The sequence below is a fragment of the Macrobrachium rosenbergii genome, chromosome 10 (assembly GCF_040412425.1).
Source record: "Macrobrachium rosenbergii isolate ZJJX-2024 chromosome 10, ASM4041242v1, whole genome shotgun sequence".
NCBI classification, from domain to species: Eukaryota; Metazoa; Arthropoda; class Malacostraca; order Decapoda; family Palaemonidae; genus Macrobrachium; species Macrobrachium rosenbergii.
Genome location: NC_089750.1, coordinates 61,034,395 through 61,049,833, shown reverse-complemented (window position 1 = coordinate 61,049,833; position 15,439 = coordinate 61,034,395). Strand labels below are relative to the sequence as shown.

Here is a 15,439-nt window from a genome sequence, read left to right as displayed (position 1 = left end):
GGTCATTCAGTGCAGTAATGAAGAGAAAATAAATTATCTTAAGGAAATGAATTTATGAATTAGTGAAGGAAATTAATAAATAAAATAAACTGATGTGACCAGTAAATAAAATAAAGATATGAAGTTTAATGAATTATGTGATATACACATAAAAAATTTAATATCATCAAAATTCTGTATGATGTAATATATATATATATTAGGAAAAAAATTAAATATCATTAAAAACTTTTATACATTTAAAAAAAAGAGATGATAGCACAAATATTGGGGATTTTATAGCTGTCTTCAAATTTTCAGATGATCAGCTATGATGCATCACTAAAAAAAAGCATCCATTTGTAGCTTTCACTTATGAAGTAATATTGTACCTGAATGGTGTGCATTTTTTTTTTATTTATAATATTTTGGCTGGATTGAATTTATAAGTTCATATCAAAAGGACCTTGGATTATATGAGGTTTTGTAAATGTTGGTAATGAGTAAGAGTTGAAGGTGTACCTCTTCCCTGTTGATGACAATGTACAGTTTCAGCTTAGATATTCATATTTTCTTCCATTCAGTAATGCAAGTGTTAATCAGCAGTGGTATTTTGCAATTTTCTCCTTTTTATGCTAGCCCTGTGAGAGCTAAGTAAAATTGGCTCTATGGTCTGGTGAACCTATTTACTGAATCATTAAAAATAATTCCCCCCTTTTGTAAATAAGAGGTACCCTGATACATCTGCAGAGCTAAAGATTATCAAGCTATTCCTCCACGAAAGTGGCATATTCCATGTGGTTGCACACAGTAGGAGCTAAGGGAGAAATCGTTGGCTGCTACTGTAACAGGTGAATAAAGTCATATATACCAACTCCTCTGGAAAATGTTTCTTACAACTTGAAGGCCAAATTTTTGAACAGTTCAGTGAAGGTGACAGGCCCTAAGAAGCCAAAACATGTGTGACTAGAAATAACGTTACTACAACAGTAAAGTGTCCATCTGGGGGAGCAAGTTGGATGAAGCATATCTGAAGGTAGTACTTATGTCCCATGTATTGCAATGTAATTCTTGTTTGCTGTAATTTTCCAGGAAAGATCAGAATTTTTGTGACATGCTTCCTTTCTGCACACACTCAACTTCCATAACTAAGAGAAACATTTTTTCCTTTGGGCATAATTTTAAAAATGCCAGTGTGGGTATTTTATGATAGCAGTTGTTAAATACAGAAAATTTGCTCTGCTCCTAGATTACTACTATTTTCTGAAAGTTAGTTGGACTTGCAAGTTTGGAGGAAAGGAAGCGATGCTACACATCTAATGGACCAATATATAGACCAATTTCAATTACCCATTTTACCCAAGGTTCTTGAGAACCTGCTCTGTAACCATCATTGTAGGTTTGCTGAAGACACTAACCTGTTACCAGCCTTACAGTTTAGGTTTCATAGAGACCTTGGACTTGTGATGCAGACTTTTCATTATGTACCATCTTGCAGCATGCTCTTGATGAGAGTGCAGTTGCATGCATGGTCAGTTTAGATTTTGGTGCAGCCTTTGACTGTGTGAATCATGAAACACTGATCTACAAGGAAACATTATTGGGAATATGTGCACTTATCTACAAGCAAACATTATTGGGAATAGTTGGATCTTTATTAATATTTCAAATTAATTTCTAATAGGCAGAACCCATAGTGTATGTGTTGATGGCTAGTGTAGTAACTTTAGTAATGTCACGTCAGTTGTTCCTCAAAGTAGAGTTTTTGGACCTTTGCTATTTATTATCTATGCTAGGGACATGTGGCAAGATCTGGAGAACAAAATGATTACTTTTGCTGATGGTGCTACTCTTCCAGCTGTTGTTCCTTCTCAGCACCATGGGTCTCTGGTTGCAGAATCCTCGATTGGAGATCTGGAACATAGTCATGAGTGGAATAGGCTTTGGAGCAGGGAGCTTAACCTTTCTGTTACTCAGATATGATAGTTGATCAAGAACACCTTTGCCTTTGCATTCTGTTTTACATTTCAACGGTTAGATTCTAAGTATCGATGACTTTCGTGAGACTTTAGGCGTAGCTTTTGATAAGAAATAGATTTTTGAAAGCATGTACATAATATTGTTTCCTCCATTTCTCAGAAAGTTAGTACCTTACAGAAATTTTTTCGAATGTTTTATGAAGAAGCTATTATATGTAATTGTCTTAACACTTTTTTTTCTTCCTTGGTTGGAGTACTGTTCTTTGGGTGTTGAGTTTCATCTCAGACTCATGGATAGTTAAATCATCAGTCAAGTTTATTTTGCCAAATCATAATGTTGACTGATGGCATACATATAAAGTGAGTTCATTACGTTTGCTGCATAAAATGTACTACAGGTTGACCATCACTAATCCGGCAATCAGTAGTCCGGAACAATCAGTAATCCGGCACAAATTTCAGCTACAGTAATTTCTGTTTCCGCACTAATTTTCAATTTCCTGGTCTAATTTCACGCTAACTTTCGCTTTTCTTCGATTTGGTGGCGCAGTGTGCTGCCTCAACAAACTGGAGGTGTTTGTAAACACAGGCATGCTTTTGCTGTTCCATTTTTACATTTATTATTGTCTTTTTGGCCTACGCTTTATGGTATATCGTATAGGCTACCATATACTGTGGCCTAGGGTACATTATACTAAACTCTATTCACATATTAACAGTATTATACAAACATCAACATAATGAATGTGCATCTTTTTCATGGATCTTTTAAAAGTTATGCTTTACTACATCGTATCCAATTGCGTATACAGTGAACCCTTGCTATGGTTCTGTTTGGCGGTTCAACTATCGCGGATTCACGACTTCTGGATTTTTTCCATTACGTATGTATATTATAAGAGAAAATATATAGCTTTGGATTTTCGGAAATTTCAAAAATAGTTTATGATATATGAAGACCCAAATATTTCATTAATTCCATTAATAATTATTAATATCTGCTAGTACTGTTGGTTCATTGCATTATGACATATAATTCGGTACAAAATGAAATTAAACAAAAAGAGAATGTGATCATACGATAATTCATTATAGTACTAGTAAAATTAAACTGAACATGAAACGTTAATCAGATGCAGTCTGACATTGTCATATTTGAATGGTGTAAGGCTGCTGATGGCTACATATATACTAATTATAAAATACAAATGTAATGAATGTGCATCTTTTCCATGAATCTTTTGTACTGCATCCAATAATATTGTTTGTTGCAAAAATCACATCTCGAATAAACCTATACTACTACAACAAAAAAGCATAAAATAGCGTAAAGTATATTTGAATTTGAAACTAGTATGTAAGATGGGCTGTGATTGGTTCCATTGGTGATAGATGACGAATCAGCTCCCAAGTTTTGTAATCTCGCCTGTGATTGGTGTTTTGACCGTTTCTCCGACCGCAGCAGCTTCCCTTGTCTCTGACCCGCCAGCATCTTCTAATGCCGCCGTTTCCGCTCTCTCGGTAGATAGATGCTGTTTACATTACCAGTATTGCGTGACAGTGTGTGTTTGAAGTTGAACTTTTTTTAACTTTGTTTAAACCCTACAATGGCTCCTAAAGCGTTCTGCTTCTGCTAAGGCTGGTACTGAGTCTAAACGCCAACGGAAAATGATGACGATTGCTGAGAAGGTGACAACTTCGATATGTTGAAGGAAGGAGAATTCGCCGATGGGTATGGCGCCAATTTGGAGTGAACGAATCCACCGTTCGCTACATTAAGAAGGATGAGGCTAAGATTGGAAGACGGCTGCCATCACCTTTATCCAAGTCAAGTCAGCAAAGCGAGTTGTTACAGCTCGTAATAAACGATCGTCCGTATGGAAGGTGCTTTGTCAATCTGGATTGCCGACTGCGGAAGAAGAAAATAGTCTTGGATACGAACACCATCCGAACCAAGGCTTTGAGGTTGTATGAGAATTTTCGCGGCAAAGGAACCTCAAGATGATGGCGACCACACTGAAGAAGAAGAGGAAGATATGCGAAGATGATGTAGATGAACCTCAAGCAGGGACATCCATTGATTCCCAGCCTCAGACACGACGTTTTAGCCAGCAAAGGATGGTTCACCAAGTTTCAGAAACGTTCGCCCTGAAAAGCGTTTCCCTGCATGGCGAGCTGCTTCCTCTGACATGGTCGCTGCTGAAACTTACGCGAATGAGACGTTCAAGAATATTATCGCTGAAGGTGGATACAAGCCTGAACAAGTCTTTAATATGGATCAGACGGGTTTGTTTTGGAAGAGAATGCCATATCGAACTTTCCTGTTCAAAGAAGAAGCTAAAGCCTCTGGCTTTAAAGCATTCAAAGATCGTGTTACCCTCGTGATGTGTGGCAATGCTATGGATTTTTGCTAAAGCCAGGGCTTATTTATAAGTCGAAAAACCTCATTTTGAAAAATAAAAATAAGAATCTCCTTCCCGTGTATTGGATGCATAATCCAAAAGCATGGATTACTTAAGATGCTGACCTCAACTGGTTCCACCAGTGTTTTATCCCACAAGTCAGTAAATATCTCTAGAGAAGGGCTGCCATTTAAGATCCTTCTCCTGTTGGATAACGCTGGTGGACACGATGACTGATCTTTCGCTACATGAGGGGCATTCAGGTTGAGTTCTGCCACCCAACACAGCGTCCCTTAATTCAACCAATGGACCAGGGGTTATCAGGCGTTTAAGGAACCCTCTACACGAAGAATACCTTGGCGGACCTCGTTGTGTGTGTGGATGCCGCCAAGAAGATGAGGATGAAACATTCAATTTGAAGGCGTACTGGCGGCAGTACACACTGCCACGTGCCTTCAGAACATCCAGAAGGCACTGCAAGAAATGAAACCTGACAAACAAATGCATTAGCTGGAGAAGTTGTGGTCCGAGATTGTTTCTGACGAACTTAGGGATTTACGCCTGATGAGATTCAACACTCTGCAGTATGGAAATCTTGCAGTTGGCTGCGATAATTGGAGGTAACGGTTTGGCAACATGACGACGGAAGACGTTGACGAGTTGTTGGACTGCCATTCCCAGCCGCTAACTGACGCAGACCTCAAGACCTGACAAAATCAGCCAGTGAGGAAGAAAAATGAACCACAGGAAGAGACCCAAGAAGTTGTCGAAGAAACAGGCTTAACATTAGAATGGCTTGCCAAGCTCTGCAACCTAGCGAAGGAGCTGAAAGAATTGTCACAAGAATGGGACGAGGATATGGTTCGTTCTCTGCAGTTCTGCAACAAAATCGATGAAGACATGACTCCTACAGGATGCTCTTGATCGAAAAAAGAAGCAGCGGCAGCAACTTCCGATCACAATGTTCTTCCAGCCTCAATATCTCTGCCAGTTCCTCCTGCTACTATGCCTTTGGAAGAAATTGAAGAAGTGTCCCAGGAAGAAGTTGAAGAGGTGTCCCAGGAAAAGACACCTCAGTCTGAAAGACGTAAATACAATCATTGGCTGCACAGTAGAAGACATCATCAGCTTCATCATCATCATTTCTACTGTGCAGCAAATTCATCGCCATCATCATTCAAGTTTTTCTTCAACTTCTTTCATGGTGGGTACAGTAACAATCTTTATTTCTTTATATACTTTAATATTCTAACATTTTAATATTAGTGCCTGTTTTAGATTAGGGTACTGTACATGCATTAAGTGTTCTGTACATTAAAGGGTGGTTTGTTAACAGTACATACGAGGAGGGCTTTATTGTAACTTCCAACTCTATCATGGTGAGTAAAATACTGTAAAATTGTTGTACAGCCGCTTTTCCATAACAATCTTTCTATTTTTATGTTCACTTACTGTTTTATTGCTTATCATTTGTGCCTGTGTACTGTATGTACGTATTGTAGATATCTGTACATTACTGTAAAGGGTGGTTTGTTAACAGTACTATGTAAAGGAGGGTTTTAAAAGTCTGAACACATGTTAAATAAATACTGTAAATATGGTGTCCCTACGGCGGATTTTCAGCTATCGCGGCCAGTTCTGGAACCTATCTAATGCGATAAATTTAGGGTTCACTGTACAGGTATTCCCCTACTTATGATGGGGTTAGGTTCAAAACCCATCGTTTGTTGAAAAAATCGAATCGAATATGGCCTAGCCTACACTAGGGTAATTAGTACCATCTATACATATATGGTAGCCTAGCCTACACTACACAGTATATTTTATACATAAATGGTATAGTATTATTAGTGTCAGCTAATTCTGCAGGTTCAGTGCAGATTGACATGATAAGTCTTTTAAAAAGAGAAATTGAATAACAAAAAGGCTTTAGCCTCACTTTCATATATCATATTGTAGCCTAGCCTACATTATACTGTATTCTACTTTCACATAACACCATATTATACAAACATCAAAATAACGAATGTGCATCGTTTCCATGGATCTTTTAAAAAGTTATGCTTTACTACACTGTATCCAATCGTAAATATTCTTATATTGCTTTTGCATTATAAATTCTGATCATAGCGATCAAATGTTTTGGAATCGATCATCGCGGTCTTTATTTCTCCGCATTTAACTCAGTTCAGGGGCATTTCTGCTTCTAGTTAGCGTAAAATGAATCTCTAGATACTTTATTTATAATGACATATATATATTTCGTTATAATGAAGTGTTTTTAAGTCGAAATATAACTTAAATATGTCTCGTTGTGAAATTAATTTAGCCATTTGTTTCGTTAATACATGATGTTGGCGGCTGGCCGTTTGTTTTGTGTAAAAAAAAAAATCAAGATTCCGTTTCTTTTTTCTCTTGATTTCATCATCATACTACGACTTTTCCTATTTATCTTTCATCGGGCATGAAAAACAGCAGTAATATATGCTCTTTCATCTTGCCAGTAGTTTTGATTGAAATACTTTCCAATTTTATTTGCTGTCGAGTTTCATCCATGTTGCCAATGCACGATAATTTATAGTCATTAGCAGCCTGAACATTCCTTTCTCAGCTTCAACTACAACTTGCAGCTTAAATTTACTATAGCAGTATATTTCCTTGCTGATCTTTTCTCCAAAGCGGATAAGGGTAGTATAAAATCATATCAGTACTTAATGTCATTTTTAACATAACTACATAATTGTTTAACCGCATTGATGGTTTGAAATACAAGCAAAACATTTGTTATCCGATTCGGTTATTAGCAAAACAACAGAGTCTCGTTCGGTTGTTTATGGCTGTACGCATTTTCGCAAGAGTATAAGGTTACTAACAATACTTTTATCATTCTATTCCTTTTTTTAACTAGAAGATGGAATAAAGAGATGGAGAAAAAGAAGTTGGTCTATTGTAAGTTGGTCTCTCTCGCTGCCTGATTCTATGGCAACTGTAGTGTACGCTGTTGCCTGTGCCCGCTTGAAATTTAAAATATTTTCTAAATATTGTCGTACCAGTATTAATGCTAACTCCATCGTAAACTCGAATTATTAACAAAATTATCGCCACTCATGCACTACCTGTATTTACAAAATAACAAAATTGCAAACTAACACTGACCTATTTTAACTTCCATCACACAACGAGAGCAAGTGAGGTCAGTTCATTGAATTAATGTACCTATTCCATTTATCTCTCGGCCAATATAATATAATATATAGAATAAACCATACGCTGCCTGATTCATTGTTGAAATCTGCGCCAGTCTCCCAGTAATGGCCAAATTTAAAAAATTCTAATTTTTTCAAAATATTGTCGTATCGATATTAATTGCTAACCCCATCGAGCAAGCGAATTATCGTGTCTAATCATCGTAACTCGAGCACTATCTGTATTCTCATATTGCTTTTTATTATAAATTTGCTATCAATGTTTTGTTTTTGAATCGATAATGCTGTGTTTATTTCGCCGCATTTAACTCAGTTCAGAAGAGCTTTTTCTTGCTTCTAGTAAACGTAAATGAATAGATACTTTTTTATTTGGGACAAGGATATTTTTCGTTATACGAAATGTTTTTAAATCGAAATATAACTTAAATACGTTTCGTTGTGAAATTAATTTAGCTTTTTTTTTTTAATATGTGACGTTGCGGGAATCGAGCTGGCCATTTTGAGGGCATGTTTGTTTTGTGTAAGAAAAGATCAAGATTCCGTTCGCTATTTTCTCTTGATTTCATCATAAAGGAGCTTTATGTATTTATCTTTTATCGGCGTGAAAACAGCAGTAATTTGTATTCTTTCATGCCCAGTAGTTTTGATTAAAATACATTCTTCCATTTTATTTTGTCAAGTTTCATCCATGTTGCCGATGCATGATAATCTATAGTCACTAGCAGCTTGAACATTGCTTCTCAGCTTCAGCTACAAATTGCAGCATAAAGTTACTGCAGCAGTATATTTCCTTGCCGATCTTTTCTCCAAAGCGGTGAGGGTATAGTGTAAAAAAATATATCAGTCCTATTGTACTGTAATTTAACGTCATTTGTAACATAACTACAGTGTCACCGTTTTATGGTTGAAATACAAGCATAACAGTTGTTATCCGGGACGATTATTAGCAAAACAACAGTTTCCCGTTCGGTTGTTTATGGCGGTACGCGATTTATAGCAAGAGAATAACGTTACTAACAATACTTTGTCATTCCTCTTACCTTTTTAACTAGCAGATGGAATAAATTGAGGGAGGAAAAAAAACATTGGTCTCTCTCGCTGCCTGTGCAAAATCTAAAATATGTCCTAAATATTTTCGTATCGGGTATTAATTACTAACCCATCGTGAAAACTGAAATATCAGTAAGTTGAATTATCGTAACTTTCGAGCACCACCTGTATTTGATAATTGTCTTTTCTTTATTAACCAACTTGTACTGATTTATGGGATATTTTTAATTCTAGGATGAGGTGCTTAGCTACTGGGTTTCATGTATTCTAGCCTAATAAATGGTTAATCCGGCACCCTCTAGGTCCCAATGATGCCGGATTAGTGATGGCCAACCTGTATAACAATAAGCATCCTCTGCACCCTTCTTTACCTGACCTAGCTTTTTTTTTTTTTTTTTTTTTTTTGCTCACAACACTAGGCAGGCTACTACTGCCAACAGTGTTTTCTAGTATAAGGTATATATAATACTCAGTTTGCTAGAATTTTAACTCGGCTACAACTATAATTTGGAGCAGCTTACTTAGTACAGTCGTGGAATCTTCTGATCCCCAGATATTTGAGCAAGATGCAAATTCATTCCAACTTTTTGCTGACATATGAAGTCAGATGTATTGCTTTCATTTCCCTCATAAGTATTTATCACCTTTTGTTGTGTCTCTGCAGGCCGATTTCCCTTTGGAGCCCTAATAGGTTGATAGTTTGTTAACTCTTCAAAAGGGTTTTTGGCTGAAGATTCAAAAAAAGAGAGGTAGATAAATAGGTTGTGAATGATGAGACATGAAAGGTGTTACACATTGACATTCAACCTAACACTCAAATGCTCACCAGAGGTAATTCAAGACACAAGGTTAAATGAATATTTCAGGACACTAAACTATTAGACTTTAGCTGAAATGCAAGACCAAAATTATCCATAGTAGAGACGGCAAATTTTTTAGCAGAAACCCCAGTTGCCTGGAAGGTTTAATGCTTAGGAACTAGACTCACATGCAGGTTAGACTTGGCTTATAAGCTCTCACTTAATGCATGTATGGCTTAGTTTGGCATTCTCACAGGTGCTTGTGCACCAGTAACTAGATTTGATCTTTGTGTCCTGTAATTTCAAGAGTTATTTGATATTAATAAAAATTCTTAAGTATGTTATTAACTCGGGGTGCATCGCATGTACAGGTAGAAAAAGTGTCTCAGATTTTTATACCCCAGACTTTCCTCTTAGCAGTTGTTGAACGCCATAAATCATTGAGAGGTAATGCTAAGTCTAATTGTTGAAATTTCTTTTGTCCTGAATGTTATTACAATCATTCAGATTATAGACAATTACAGTGAAGTTACAGATCACCTGTTAGCTCAAGGAGAGTGTCTTGTTTTTCCCTCACATGATTCTAGAAGAGTGATATGGAGGAATATCTCCTCAGCTCCTGTTGTTTTAATATTTCGGAGACATGTTGGTTGGGGTAAAACCCATGCCATGTCTGTAGTCAAGCAGTTTCTTCTCTTGATAGTGTTGCTCTTAGCAGTGGAATGTTCTGGTTAAACTTATTAAAGCAGTTGAAGGAAGGATGTACACTGCCATTCAGCATTTGGTTCAACTTACAGTTTTTGCTCTCCAGTATGAATAATTCTTTTAGTCACTGTTGAAGTGGTCTGCAAAGTTATAGGCCTGAATAGTATTCTCAGTTATATATGTGTAAAGGCCAATTCTGAAACCTGTACTTTATTTAAATCTCTGTTTTATGAACAGAGGTTTGATCTCGCTTGTCCCGAGATATTATGTGATAGCGTGTAGCGTGAGCCACTTCATCAGTTGTATCTTTCCCTGACTAAAATCTAAGGACTACTGGAATGAGATACTAAGTACAAAACTAAAACCTTTATTGACAAAAAATAACGAAAATAACTCCCCAGACATTATGAAGAATGAAAAAACGAATAATTCATTAAAGAAATCCAGAAAATTCCTCTAAGGAAATAAGATTCCAAAATCACAAACACCCAATTACTTAAGGGAATACAGAAAATAACTCATCTGTCAAAACACCAACAGGTCAATTAATAAAATCAGGTCATCTCAAAAATGTCATACCACTCCCTTCCTTATAGAAGGGAGAGAGGAAAAAAGGAAAGGAACGGAATACCTGTGAAAGAACAAACGTCACATTAAAAATCAGAAAATGTAAAAATTGCAGAAACACATTTTTCACTGTCACAGGAGGTAACGTTTGTGTTCATAGTTCTGAAAATAAAGTCTAAAAACGTATATGAGTTCTACTCACTCCACAAGTCCTCTGGGACAGTCTCCATGTGAAAATACACCTCACATTGTCAGACACACAGAAATCGGATCGCAATGCCCCATTAATCAACGGTCCCACCCATTATATTCATTATGCAATGCACGAACGAACGTACTTTTCCGTGACATCATTTGAGGTCAAAGTTCGGCAAGACACGCCTCTTTACTTCAAGGCGTCACAAAGTACACGTACATTATCGAAATGCATTCTTCAAAACCGGATTTTGTAAGTGGTTCAGCTTCTAGAACGTTCTTTGCTGAAAACACATTTGCCAGCCCGTGTCCTGTCACCAAGGAGCCTTTTTCGACTTCCTGTGGTATGCAAATGTTTCAGCATTTTCCTATTTGCTGTGTATAGTCAAAAATGGACCCTGCGAATAGCTGACCCAACTTTTCAAAGGTCACCTTCGCGAGCACTTACATATGTATTGACAAATGCTTATAAGGTTCTTGCTTATAGAATGCAAGATTGTCAACACAAATAAGGTGCTGTAATCATATTATTATTGCTAATTAGTGCAACTCTAGTCCCAGTGATAGAGATACAAATTGCTTGCTAAAGAGCAAACTCTGGTGCTTATGCTCATTGAAAAAACCCTTGAGCAATATTATGATGGGGTTGTTGCTTTAGCTACTAGTCATGAAAAGGGCCTTCATCTCCTTTCTTTGCACTGTAGTGTTCATGTTTTAAGTGGAATTTTCTGAGGTATGTATTAGGATTACTTCAAAGGTATTCAAAATTTTAATTTCACAGGAAATGCATTATTCTTTAAGGTCAGAGGTACTGATTGTTTGTTATTACAGAGATAGTGATCTGAATTGTGTAAGACAACTTCATCTGTTGTGCAACAGGTTCCCTCCCAACTACAGTTTGCTGTACTTAGTCTGTAATAAGTATTTGTAATAAATAGTTTGCTTGTATCCTTTACTTGCATTTGGATGGTCTACTCATGGCCATCATCAAGATCTTAAGGCTATGGGAATTGAAGGTTTGCATGTTAGGAAACACCATAAAAAGTGGACTTTCTCAAGTCTGTTCCCAGATGGTTTCAAGTGTCAAGTCATCAGATTTTAGTGTCTCCTCTAATTTTTCAAAAATCCATCAGTTACCACTTTTATATAGGGAAACCATATAGACGTACCACAGAAAAGAAGGGAAACTTGAGTTAGCAAATTTCAAGGCATTTTCAGGTAGTTGTATATTCTTTCTTTCTCACTATCATATTAACTTTGCTATTTATATGCACTTACTTGGTTCATAATGTTGTAATTTTGATAGACATATATGCACTTATTTGGTTCATTCTGTTGTAGTAACCATTCCTTCATTTACTCCATTACTGTAATAGATGTTGAATAAATAACACTTATACTAATAAATGGTGAATCATTTGTAGACTAAAAATATTTCCATTTTAATGAGAAACTTTCAGCACGCAATAAGAGATAAGCAGTCATCACCACAGAATTGTCACTTCACAACACTGCTGAATTTGTAGTGTTTCTCTCTGTTTAATGTTTGTAAACAACCAATGTCTGCCATTTACAATTTTTCCTTATTACCTAAACTTTTCTCCATGTTTCAAGTCATTTGGAGAGGCATGAATAAATATTCCATTGAGTTGTATTTTGTTTTTATCATCTGTTGTTTGGTATACTTTTTTTTTATCAGTTCTGTATATTTTCAGTTTATATATTTTCCTATGATTATTGAATCTTCTTTTTCATTCAAAAACAAATAATCAATAAATAAATGAGGCGGCAAATCAAGGTGCATGAATAGAACACAGAAACAGTGTCTGCTTGACTCTTTGTTGCTGCAGGTTTTTTAAATATCCTGTTAGAAATTTGGTTTTGCACTGGCTCTGGCTTAGTATCAAACAAAATAATACAACCGTCATAGAATATTTACTATCATATGTGTGCAACAAAATTAATTTTTTTATCTCAAGTCTTTGGTTACTCTTGCAGAATTCGTTAGCAATGTCGGTACTCAAGTCACTTTATTACGTTGGGGGCTTTACTATTGGAGGATATTTTCTTATGAAGTTTGTTGAACGTGACCCTGAATTACTTCGGAAGGTCAGCCTTTTTTAATATTTAGTATTTTGTTGTTGGTGTCTTGAGATTTTAACCTTTGTTTTGTCACTTATCCATTATAATAGGTGTGGTTCTAATTTAAGTAGAGTATTAATATGGGTTTCAGTTTATTAGGCCTACACTTTACATGGTTAAGTTAGTTAAAGAAAACTAGATCACTTTTCAGTTTATATACATTTGATAGAAGTACATTAATGGTGGTTTATTCCAAATCACTCATGAAGGCATGTAATCAATTTAATGAACTTAAGGATTGTTTAAGCACTATTCAAGGTTTTCAGGGTTCAGTGTTCTAGACAAACCCAGCACATGATAAACTGAAGGACAACCATCGGTCTAACAACTGATGCCCTTCTGGGTTTACAAATCATAGTATTATTGAACTCATGCTGTCAATAGTGCTCTGGAGAGAATCACCGATACGAGTGATATCCGTTTTATCATAGTTAAATTCTTGCCCTTTGGTACTAATAACTTCAGTTACTTCCTCTAATTATGATTACTGACATTTTTTTATCTGTTTGAAGCTAAATTGGTATGTAGAGGTCTTATGCATATTAACATTTGCATGTCATATTCTCTATTTTATTGTGTTGGTACATTATGAGGTAAGGTGTTGTTAGAAATTACTGGTGTACAGTCTATTTTTATAAGTAGACTACTGTATATGGGGAGTGAATAGAGAAGGCTAGTGAAAAGTTTCAGTGAATTTGTTACTTCCCATTTATGGTATAAATATATAGTTTGTATCATCACAATCCTATAATTCATATATGCCAACATTCTGGTCTTTGAAATTCCTGTATAAAGTTTATGGTCTAGTACATGAAAGATCAGTATTAGTATGACTCATCTTTTCCATTTAGTCCCACTAGATGTTTTGAGAAGCCATCAGTTAACTACCTCACTTTTTGCATGTTTAGATATTAAAGTCTGATAAAAATTTCCTGATTGTTTCACAAGTGCAGGATTGCTACTTTTGGCACCAATTATTATAAAGTACTCCTTACCTTACTCTTAGTTCTTTTCAGCCTGTTTAAAAATTTGATTTTCACATTTTAGCAGGCACTCATTCAGTGCTGGTATCTGCCATGGTTTGCCAGCTTTGTAGGGTGGTTTACAATGAGTAGTGGCATTTATCTTTTCTCAGAATTACTCTTCTTTATAAGTGACACCAATATTCTTGTTTTTTCAATGAATTTTTTCTTTTTTATAGAATTTTACTGCCTTGCAGGGTTCTTTATTAAGATTTATTTGCAATGAAACTTACCAACTATACAGTATTATGACAGCTACTAAAACTCGCACCCTCACATTTTAGTATCTATCTAAATAGTTGGGAAGCATTGAAATATTCAAATTTTGGTTAATTTAACTTTCAAGATTCTCGTTCTTGTGAACCAACTTTGCTTTTTCCGTATTGTCCTGTCAGTGAATAGCAGGTCGAGATATCTTTTCTGAATTTTTCGGGGGGAGGGAGGTGTAAATTTTAGCAATATACACTTTTATTTTTGGGCATTCCTTTCCTTGCATCGGCGACTGCTTTGCTCTCGCTAGGTTGGACATTTTTAATTTTACATTTTGATACAAAAGGTTTTTAGTATTTCAGTTGTCATCATCACTACTTGTAATGTGCTAGTGATTTTTAGATATTGTACCAGTAGCTATATGTATTACTTGTAATCCTGTTTATATGTGAAGTATTTATACTGTTTTATGTGTTGTCATAAACCTTTCTACTGCTTTGCGCTATTAATGCTTTATTGTGTGCTGAATATTTTTCTGCTTTGTGTATTACCTTGCCTTAGTTAATGTGTAAAGGTTTCTAGCCAAACATGTTTTCATGCTGGCTTTCCAGGGCCCATATTGCTTGTGCAGTATTGCCAAAAATAGGGCTGCTCTCTCAATCGTGATGATCTTTGATAGCTGCATAGGTGCGTCACACAAGTAACTGATGATGTTCTTGATGCTGAGGGATTTTTTTTTTTTTTTTTTTTTTTTTTTTTTTTTTGTGAAGGCGACAGTTTGATTCAGTGCAGAAATTGATGCAGCATTAGTTGTAGTAGTTAATCTGCTGTCTTTCTGTGCCACTTCCAGTACAGCCCAGACTTAAAAATACCCTACTCTGAGATGCTGTTATCATCTGTAGATGACTTGATATGAAGATTGAGGCAGATATTCGTAACTAGCCACTTGTGGATCATGAAGACAAATGACTGCAGGTGGGACTGGGAAAGCAATGGGAGCAGTTACAGTGACAATTTGTCTTCTCATGAGGAGGAATGCAACATTTCTGTGTGTCATATTGTTAAGTCACTGAACACTAGAAGTTTCAAGTCAGTGACATCAGAGCTTGGACCAAAATATTAACCAAATTGTTGATCATCTTAAGATAAAAGCTGGAAGGAAGAACTCCCCGAAGGACAACA

At 36.0% G+C, this 15,439-nt stretch overlaps 1 protein-coding gene across 8 annotated transcripts in view; it reads left to right on the top strand.

The window, feature by feature from the left end:
* LOC136842676 (tubulin-specific chaperone C-like) overlaps positions 1 to 15,439 on the top strand; it is a 39,748-nt gene that overhangs the window by 17,869 nt on the left and 6,440 nt on the right. For 4 of the 8 annotated variants that reach the window (XR_010854303.1, XR_010854302.1, XM_067110325.1 and 1 more), the window contains exon 5: positions 12,882 to 12,992. The exons of the other annotated variants lie outside the window; for them this stretch is intronic. The gene's annotated coding sequence lies outside the window, so the exon portion shown is untranslated. The remainder of the gene's footprint in view (positions 1 to 12,881; positions 12,993 to 15,439) is intronic. 8 annotated transcript variants of the gene reach the window in all.